Genomic DNA, 10,283 nt, shown 5'->3' with positions numbered 1-10,283 from the left:
AAGTCATGCAAGATGTAGCTGAAGTCTTCAATTATAGACTAGAATTATTAAGCTTGTAGGCGTAACAACTAATACTTTTATGCATGTATGTAATGTCTAGTGGATAGATATAATAACTTCAGAATACAACAAGTGATCTTTGTCTTTAGTAGTGGGTAGTTGAGTTGACATCAAAGGTGATTAAGATGTTAAAAAAATAAACATCTTATCTTGTTTATTCTAATTGAATTCATTGCATTTCTCATGTGAAAATCTCAAACTTCAACTAAAAGAAACTCTTTTCTCTTCAATAGATTCTTAAGCCATTTTAAGAAATCTCATATAAGAAATTTAGACCTAATACTTTAGAATTACAAAAATTAGTCATTTATTAATTAGTGGCCATAAATGAGTAGTTTTTTTTTTATGTGAGGAAATTTCTATTATATGAATTCATTCATATATATATGCTAGGAGAGGAATGTAAAGTTTCTACAAATTTTGTCCCTCTAATCAAACTTATAAATTATTTCTTGATTAATGAAAATGAACTTCTTAAAATTCTAAAGTAGTTGTCAATCTTTATTCTGATTTGAAAGTAGTTTTGTCTCTATAATAAATCGACTGGGTATTATTGTTTGAGGGAGAAAACTTGATGTATTTGTCTATCCTTCAAACTGAAATAATTAATACCCTTCCTAAATATCATGACTAAAGGACATGTCTATAAGGCCCCTTTCCTTAGTACCTTATTATAAATCTTAAGTAAGGTTAGATCTAGGAGGAATAAAGGAGACTAATTAACACCTACCCTTGTGAGTACTAATAATAGTTATAGGAAAAAATTATTACCATTTTAGATAAGGCCTACTCTGTAGAACTTGGCATTATGTAAATATAATAAGTCAATTTATCGTAGTTAATGATGATTAGGTTGAAGATATAATATATGGACTAACAGATATAATGGGTTTACCTAATGATTGATTTTGAACCTATGCAGACATGATTATGAAAACATCATGATTCCCTGACATTAGTTATTTTTGAGACATAAGCTTTATCATGTAATATCTCATAATAATAACAAGATAGTGTTAGTAATCAAACTATATTAATTGAACTAGGTATACTAAGTTGTGATGATTACATTTTGGTGGTCTCAACCTAAGGTATTGTAATCGGAACTAAATTTCATGTTGGCCGATTAAGCAATATAGATCCAACATTTTATTATTTGGATAGGAAATGGATTTGGATGTGGTTCAGAATGTTAGTTGGATAATTTGATTAGAAAATTAATGTTGATATGAAGATTCTAAAATTTTAACATTTCAACAACTTTATATGGAAATGATTGAGAAATATAAGTTGATCATGACGATTGAGTATGTTAAAATTGATTATGATGATTTATGATTAAATGTGATGTGTAGATTTTCATATCCTAACATTTGGAATATATTCCTTGAAATGATTAAGTAAAATAATTTCATTGAATCATGTTAATATGGATTATATAACATTTAAATTCATATGCATTTATGATGTGTATTTTATATGACCTCCTTGGACTATTGATGATTGAGTTTTGTGTGTGGGAAGTGGAGCCATGAAAATCTTAGGGGGAAATGAGTTCCAAACTTATGTGAACACAGTATAGACAAGGTGAATCTTTGGAAGATTCAACAAGCCTTGTGATGTATTTTATTTTGTAAATGTAAGATTTCTTGTGTGTCAAATTGTTAATCTCAAAGATCCATTAGAGACATGTCATCATGATGTGGAATGTGCTTTTATGTGTCACTTGACACTTGTGGATTTTTGTGTGTTAATGACATGTCACCTAGGGTTTTGGTCATGGTAGCATTTTACCCTAAAACTAATTATCTTGTTAAATACTAAGTAAACTCACTTGACAAGGGATAGGATGGGTCACATTCAAGGGAAATTCGAAATAACCCTTGACTAGGGTTTTGAAGGGTCATTAGGTGGTCCCAAAGTACCTTGGGTGTGAAAATAAGTTACCCATATAATACTACAACATGTTAGGGACCTAATTTTTATCATGTTGATGCCTAGGTAGCCTAGGGGGGGCCCTTTACCCATGAATTCTACCATCAATTCGGAAATGGAGCTGTCACATGAGTTCTTTTCCATGTTCCCACTAAGTGAAAAATATAAAACTTAGGGGAGACAAGTTTGTAAGAGGGAGTGGCTTGGTGTTTTTGCCAAAATAGTTAGTGGGAAAGCCTTTTTAGAGAGTCTTGGACAAACTAGTGGGTTGTTCACCCACTCTCTAAGTTTAGAGATAGTTAGGGTTTTGGAGGGAGGCTAAGGGAGCTCTTCAACAACTATTCTCACCATTATCTTGGAAAATGGTTGGTGCCCATTCCTTGATCCTCATTGCACTTGTTCATTGTGTAGAATGCTTGTTCATATTGTGAATGGAACCATGTAATGTATGTGATGTTGTATTTGTTGTTATGTGTAAATGTTGGGAAGAAATTTTCTGTTCTTTCTTCTTGATTTTTTTTGTATGAAATGTGGTATGGGTGTGAAGGCTTCACTCACCATTGGTAGGGAAGAGATGCCTTGGGTGAAGGGGTTAGTTGGCTCAACATTGAAGTTGAGAGATTTTCCTCTTGGAGAGGCTTTTGTTGTTCATGGAGTATGGGCTCCATTGAAGCCATATGCCTTGTTTGATAGCTTTGAAGAAGCATTTTTACTATGGGAGGTATAAGTGTAGTGATGCGATGAGGAGGATGTATTTGATAGCCTTGGGGAGGCATTATGCAATTAAAAATGTATGTGTATATGTTTATGACATTCTCCTCTTTGGAGAGCTGACCTTCACCCATTGTTTCATCATTCAAATGGTGAATCATTGTGTTAAACCTTGGTGGGATTTGTAAATGGTATCATTGACCTCGTTAACCATTAAAGTTATCCTCTCAACCTTAATATACTTTATAGTAAATGCTTATCAAATTGCATGAATAGTACCTCAAGTTCCATTGTATATGTCAAAACAAGCATGGTATCGAATGTGGCTAAGCATGTTAGCCCATTTCAATTCCACCAATCAAGTGATCAACTTCAATTTGGGATAAGAAAATTAGGAAGTAATGATAGTAGTCTATACACAATATAATAAGTTTTTTTAAGAATAGTAAAAACATTTGGAACATACCAAATTATATCTTTCGAACACTACATTTGGAAAGTTATAGAACCTTCATCTCCCTTACATAGGTGTAACCACCAAGCCGTCTCATATTCAACTTACAAATAACCTTGTGGAGGAATAGTATGTCTATATGTGTAACCTTGAGATGTGTCAAATTAAATAAATAAATAAATTTATTTATTTTTATTTGTGTTTTGGCTTGGTAAATTCAAGACGTGACATTTTGGTATCAGAGCCTAGTTTCACAACATTGGGTGTTAATGGGTCCATGAAAGAATATACAATTTGAATGTTACCTTAAGAAAAGTGAAGCCTCTATGAGTTCATCTTTCTAGAGAGTAGAATATATGAGTAAGTCGAATGAAGATCCAACAACTTCGAACTAGGTGATCTTAAATGATCTTGCATTGATGAGACAAATATATAAAAGTATTGTTAGGAGTTGATAGATGTGAAACAAATTATGAATAAATAGTTAAATGTAGAAACAAGAGAAGAAAATTATAAGAACATAGATAACACACATATCTAACATGGCTCACCTACGTCCACCTGCATAGTTGTCCAACCCTTCCTAATATCTAGTGATTACGATGCAGACCCTTATAGCTCAATGCTCCTGCAAGAACAACCTATCTCATTATACATTTCATTTTCACACAATCCCTGACCCTAAGCTATATATAGTTTTACTCTGATTAGTTACCACAACTAACAAGTATAGTAAAAAGAAAAGTAATATTTTATTGGAAAAGATAGTATGTTCTCCTAAGAAAATTTAGCCATAATAAGTATATTTTCTTGTAAGGAAAAAGTAAGTTGTAGACCTTAATGAGTAATGTTATTAACTCATAATGTTAATATTTTGAAGCTTCAAAGGGTTAAAATGCGAGTAAATAGAATTAGTGAAACTACAATCCATAAATAACATTATAATGAGGAAATTTATATAATACCCTGATAGCTATAAGATCTATGTGAACCGTGACCATGCCACACATAAAGAAATCTTTGGGACATACCAAGAATTGATAAGATCTAGTGGATTTATAACTTAGTTTATACTTAAGTAAAAAATTTTAAATTTTTTTTTAAAATCACGAAATCTTCACTAACTGAGTTTTCCCCTTTATATTGACACAATGTTCTTAATCAATATCGATAAGAATAACAAATAAAAGAAAACCCTAAATGTAGACACCTAAATCCTTTAGAAAATAAAGTATTTTTATTCTCTAAAAAAGTCCCTGATGACATCATCATTAATTAATTAATTTTTATGCCATTAAATCCCTTTATCTTAATTAAAAATATTTAATTAAAGAACCCCTCCCAAAAATGTTTAAATCTTATTTAAACATTATTTCCTTATTAATTATTTAATTAATAAATTGACCAAAAATCCCAAAATAAATAATTTATTTATTTTTTGCCCAAAACTTGGCCAATTTCCTTAAGACCACTAACCTCTTCCAAAATCTTCTAATCCTTCTTTAATTTTTATTAAAGGCTAATCCCATCATTTCCTTACCCTAATCCCAACTCAAAATATTTAATTAAGACTAAATATTAATCCTCATGTTTATTAAAAATGTTTTAATAAATATCTCCTCAACCCAAACCTTTGAAATAAATAAATTTTATTTATCCTCATCCTAGGAAGTTCTAGACTCTTCTAGAAAGTCTTCATCCTCATCCTAAGCCTATCTCTAATCCCCCATTTAGCCTAATCCACCCCATCCACCCATACTAACCAAGATTAGCTACTAACTCACCCACCCTCATTAAATGCCATCCACTTGCCCATCTCTAACAAGCCTAATCTAATCTTAACCCAAGCCTAATCCAAGCCTTAATCATTTGCACATTCCTAAGTCAAGCTTAAGACTTTCTTAATCCAACCCAAGTCAAAATATCTCAACTCTCTCACAAATATCCCAACCATAAAACTTTATGAAGCCCACAAAGCCATAAATGACTCTTACAAGCCCATTCATTGCTCTTACAAGCCATTATGAGCTTTGAGCCTCCTTTGTTGACCCCTCAACCCCTCTTGCTCTAACCAATGACCTTGTGACATTTTTCACTCCATGATTGGCTATAAGAAAGCACAATCCATGTGCTCTCCTCTCATTCAATCTAAAACTTTCATAAGCTTTCTCCCATCATTACATCCTAGCCCTTGATCCCTCAAGCCTTTTGCCTATAAATTGGATCCCCTCCCAAGCCATTTTAACACACTCCATCATCCTAAAGCCATAATGTTGTTTTGAGAGCAAGTTTCACATCAACCACCATATATTCACATCCAAAATCCAAATCCTCCATTGAAGCTATTTTGAGTATTTGAGCATACATACCAAATCTAAGAAAATAGACACATCCCTAAAACAAGAGAACAATCTCATTGAGAGAGCCCCTTAATGGCTCATATTCTCATTTGAGTTGTTTCCTCTTTGTCTCATTTTATGTTGTGTTTAATAAGTTTTTAAATGCTTTTGATTTCTTAATTTAGTATTTCTTGCATGCTTATTTCTCATATACACTAAGAATGTGAATAGCTACCCTACTATGTAGTTCTAGTAGAACAATGGTCAAATATTATACAATAATGGTAATGTTTTATGTTTCAACTATCATGATAGTGACTCTATATTGTTGATAGTGGAAGTCATACATGAAGATGGGGAGTAGGAGATTTCCCTTAGCATGTGATATTTTAAAGACAATAGACCTATAAGTACTCCTTATGGTACCTATTACAATTTTTTAGTGTAAACCCATTCCTCAAGGGATTCATTATTACACCTCGAATGTTCCTTGTTAGGAAAGTGTGTTAGATTAATAAAGAGATATCTCTTTTGTCCTTCTAGTCATGACCCTCTAGTAACTTATTTCAAGCTATGTAATACAAACCTTGATCAGTTTTATATAGACCTTCAAACAACCTTTAGTAGTTCTTGATAGTAATAAGCAGAAAGGTAAGAAACCATAGGCTATTGAAGAATGAGCTCCTAGACTCAACAACCTTGTCAACACTAAGAGTTGGATCATAAACCTACCTATTGCGGGAAATGACTGAAAAATATAGGAAAGTTTTCTTTGCATACCATTGAATTCTAATATAGCTAAAAGACAACCTTTCTCTTCTTCCCATTAGGAAACCTTGGTATGACTGCATCACTCTTAACATTTTTGCATCACTGTTAATCTCAATTCATTTTCTCAGCTATGTGGAGTATTTATTTTGTTTATTTTTGGTTATGATTCCACTACCTTGGGGACATCCGTAGCTTTAATTAAAAATTTATCATTGTGGCCACACTTGTACTTTTTAAAAAAAAATTGGTTATTTTTGTATCTTGGATTCAAGTTATATACAAGGCATTTTATTATGGATACGTGTGTTGTACTATGAGTTGTGTAACACCCATACCAAGAGGTATTCTTGATAATTTGTGTTGAACACTGGGACACCATATGATCATCTTGTTATAAGATATGCAGCTTTTAGATAGGGCCCTTGGAACACCATTTCTTCTTATGGCATAAATATGAACACATTCAAACTTTAGATAACATAGGAGTAGAATATTCATTGACTTGTTATGGTATGAATATACACCACATTAAGGACCTTAGTAAGGGTGTTGAAAATCATAAAAATGTGCACTAGAATAGCTAGGCCTAGGCAAGGTTGTGTAATCATTACAATAATAGAAAAGATGAAGTGATAAAAAAATAAGACTAAGGAACTAGGGTAGAGACTACGTGATACCAATATTGACCAAGCATAGGTGAAACCCATGTTCATCATTTTGATCTTGAAATAATACACGGAAGTACATTCCAAGTATGAATGTTCATATAAGGGGATTTCATGATGTGTAGGGATCAATAGGAAGATTCATCTAAAAGATTCATTCTATCTAAGAAAGGATTGATCTAATTGTTTCATAGTTGATCTTGTACAAAGATAATGTAAAGATCCAATTATTGCCTTGCAAAAGGTAATAGAAAGTCTCAAATGGATTCTAATAGTTTCAATGGAATATTTAATTGGAGGCATCAATTAAAATACTAATGTCAACACTCAACTCTATAATTGACTTAAATGTTGCAAAACCTTCAATGAGAAATGAATAAATAAATAAAATACTAATCAAGTATCTACATTTGATGGGTCATAAGGAAATCTTGATACAAGATAATTAAATTGAATTCTCATACTATTGATGAAAGATAAACAATCCCATCAAGGAAAGATATCAATTATTAGTAAGTTGAATATTGGACTACAATCGTAAAATTTAGATAATTCCAAGTAGAGGAAATAACTCAGGTTAGTAAAGAATAAAGTTAGCCTAAGACTTGCTAATAGAGAATATATTAACCTTGGAAATGGATAATTATCAAACTCAAGGTAGTATATATAGAAAATAGATTTTCCATGAAAATGGACTTCAAACATAAGTGTAATCGAGTAGGAGGAAGAATTTTGAGTAAATGGTACCATATGAGAAATAAGTGGGTTGACAGTATTACCCATTGGTAAATGGAAATGACCTCAATTAAACAAGAATGAGGAAGCTAGAAATAAGAATGATCCAACCAAAAAAAAATGAGACTACATTATGTTAGGTTGAGCTTCACTAGATTCATAAACCCCAAGAGATCGTGCAAATATTTGCAAGCCTTAATAACTTCAAGAAATTCTTGTCCCAACTAAATGATTATGTAAGGGATACTTATGATAGATAGTTGAGGATTATGGTAGGTACAAAAATGGTTGGATGATAACTAATCAATGAAATTGTGAAATAATCCAACTTATAAGGATTTATCCATACCATGAGTTGTGATCCAAAGTTTATAAATCTTAAATTAAATTATGAATACACATAATAATGTTATGAATATTATAGAAAAGACCTCTAAAATTTGACCATTGATGCTAGGGCTAGGTAAGCCATGTATATGAAGACTATGTTTCTAATTTTAGGTGACTTCTAGGAGGAATTCAAAAGCAAGGGGGGGAAGATGTAAGGCCCTTTTCCTTAGTACCTTATTATTAATCTTAAATAAAGTTAGATCTAGGAGGAATAAAGGAGATGAATTAACACCCGCCCTTGTGAATACTAATAATAGTTATAGGAAAAATTTATTACCATTTTAGATAAGGCCTACTTGGTAGAACTCGACATGATGTAAATATAATAAGTCAGTTTTTTGCAGTGAATGATGATTAGGATGAAGATATAATATATGGACTAACAGATATAATGGGTTTATCTAATGATTTATTTTTAACCTATGTAGACATGACTATGAAAACATCCTAATTCCCTGACATTAGTGATTTTTGAGACATAAGATTTATCATGTAATGTCTCATAATGATAACGAGATAGTGTTAGTAATCAAACTATATTTAATTGAATCAAGTATACTAAGTTGTGATGATTACATTTTGGCAGTCTCGACCTAAGGTATTGAAATTGAAACTAAATTTCATGTTGGTTGATTAAGCAATATAAATCCAACATTTTATCATTTGGATAGGAAATGGATTAGGATGTGGTTCAAAATATTACTTGGATCATTTGATTAGAAAATTAATGTTGATATGTAGATTCTGACATTTTAATGTTTCAAAAACTTTATATGGAAACAATTGAGAAATAAAAGTTGATCATGACAATTGAGTATGTTAAAATTGATTATGATGATTTATGATTAAATGTGATGTGCAGATTTTGATATCCTAATGTTTGGAATGTCTTCTTTGAAATGATTAAGTAAAATAATTCCATTGAATTATGTTTATATGGATTACGTAACATTTAAATTCATATGCATTTATGGTGTGTATTTTATATGACCTCCTTGGACTACTGATGCTCAATTTTTGTGTGTAGGAAGTGTAACCATGGAAATATTAGGGGGAAACAAGTCCCAAACTTATGTGAACACAATATAGCCAAGGAAAATCTTTGGAAGATTCTAAAAGCCCCATTGTGATGTATTTTATTTCATAAATGTAACCTTTCTTGTGTGTGAACTTTTTAATCTCAAAGATGCATTAAAGACATGTCATGATGATGTGGAATGTGCTTTTATGTGTCACTTGACACTTGTGGATTTTTGTGTGTTAATGACGTGTCACCTAGGGTTTGGGTCATAGTATAATTTTACCCTAAAACTAATTATCTTCTCAATGACTAAGCAAACCCACTTGAAAAGGGATAGGATGGGTCACAATCAAGGGAAATTCGAAATAACCCTTGAGTAGGGTTTTGAAGGGTCATTAGATGGTCCCAAAGTGCCTTGGGTGTGAAAATAAGTTAACCATATGATAGTACAACATGTTAGGGACCTAATTTTGATCATATTGATGCTTAGGTAGCCTATGGGGCTCCTTTACCCATGCATTCTTCCATCAATTCGAAAATGGAGCTATCACATAAGTTCTTTTCCATGTTCCCACTAACTCAAAAATATAAAACTTAGGGGAGATAAGTTTGTAAGAGGGAGTGGCTTGGTTTTATTTTTTCCAAAATAGTTAGTGGGAAAGCCTTTTTAGAGAGTCTTGGACAAACTAGTGGGTTGTTCACCCACTCTCTAAGTTTAGAGACAGTTAAGGTTTTGGAAGGAGGCTAAGGAAGCTTTTTAACAACTATTATTTCCATTGGGTTGGAGAAAGGTCGGTGCCTATTCCTTGATCCTCATTGTACTTGTTCATTGTGTAGAATACTTGTTCATATTGTGAATGGAACCATATAATGTATGTGGTGTTTTATTTGTTGTTATGTCTAAATGTTGTGAAGAAATTTTCTTGTTTTTTTTCTTGGTTTTTTTGCATGAAATGTGGTATGGGTGTGAAGGCTTCACTCACCCTTGGGATGGAAGAGATTCCTTGGGTGAAGGGGTTAGTTGGTCTCAACATTGAAGTTGAGAGATTTTCCTCTTAGAGAGGGTTTTGTTGTTCATTAAGTATGGGCTCCATTGAAGCCATATGCCTTGTTTGATAGCCTTGAAGAGGCATTTGTATTATGGGAGGTATAAGTGTAGTGATGTGATTAGAAGGATGTATTTGATAACCTTGAGGAGGCAT

Source organism: Cupressus sempervirens, chromosome 1, assembly GCF_028749045.1.
Source record: "Cupressus sempervirens isolate cs-2001-9-10 chromosome 1, ASM2874904v1, whole genome shotgun sequence".
Lineage (NCBI taxonomy): Eukaryota > Viridiplantae > Streptophyta > Pinopsida > Cupressales > Cupressaceae > Cupressus > Cupressus sempervirens.
Note: the sequence above shows the minus strand (reverse complement) of the source record.